This window comes from Amblyomma maculatum, chromosome 2 (genome assembly GCF_055883805.1).
Source record: "Amblyomma maculatum isolate TAMU_Amacu chromosome 2, ASM5588380v1, whole genome shotgun sequence".
Taxonomy (NCBI): domain Eukaryota; kingdom Metazoa; phylum Arthropoda; class Arachnida; order Ixodida; family Ixodidae; genus Amblyomma; species Amblyomma maculatum.
Window position 1 is genome coordinate 69,767,825 of NC_139345.1, and position 983 is coordinate 69,768,807.

A 983-nucleotide genomic window follows, 5' to 3' on the forward strand; every position below is an offset into this window, starting at 1 on the left:
ACACAGCAGTACCTAGTTGAGAGAGAAGAAAACCGAGAAAGTACGTCACGGCGGAAGAGGCTAGAGTAGATAGAAATGCTCTTTGCCGTAGCCTTTTTCTGGAGGATGGCGGTAGGTGAAGCTGCGGCAGCGGCCTGATGTCAACAACATGCGGGCCTAATGTGACGCGGGTGTCGCACACGCAAGGCATGCACATCTAAGTTCAGGAGGAGCACAATAAAATGTTCAAGTAGGCTTTCGCCTTCACCCTTTTTTTTTTAAGTTCTAAGCATCTCTCCTATATATTTTTTACTCAATTTAGCACGTTCGTTAATTTCTTCTTGCTGCTCGCCTCGTCATCATGTTCCTGTATACCCAGCATTCTTAAAAAAAAAAAAAAAAAGACCTATCGGCGACTTTCTAAGCACGCATCTGGAATCCAAGAAACACCATAAAACTGCAAGCGTTCACAAAATGAGACGTTCTGGAGAGAAACTAAGCACGCGGCGAGAAATTAGGTCAGGACGAAAGACACCCCGTTTCATTCTTTTTTTTTTTGCCACAGCAGAAAATTATTGACCTAAATAAAGCATCTTCCCGCAAACCCGCTTTATTCATAGTTAGGGTTCCCACGTTAGAGTTGAGCGCATTCCTTTAGCACTATAGAAGCACCCATTAACTATCGCTGACAATCGTCCACTTTTAAGATGTAGGGAAATCCGTTTCTTCCGAACTTATGTTCAAGAATCAGAATCAGGATTTTATCAGTGATTCATTTGATAGTTGCAGACTTATTTGCAGAAGGAGGTTTCATAGTCGAATTTGTACAAGAATTAGAACAGTGTACCGACGGTGTAAAACGCCGCCCTGGTTCAGGAAAATTTATTTTATGCCTTTCATGAATACATGTACGGTTTTCTTTTTTAATCACGCACGCTTGCAGCGTTGCTTAAAACAAACAAAAAAAAAAGCTTCAGAACGCTTGCAGCGTTGCTTAAATCAAA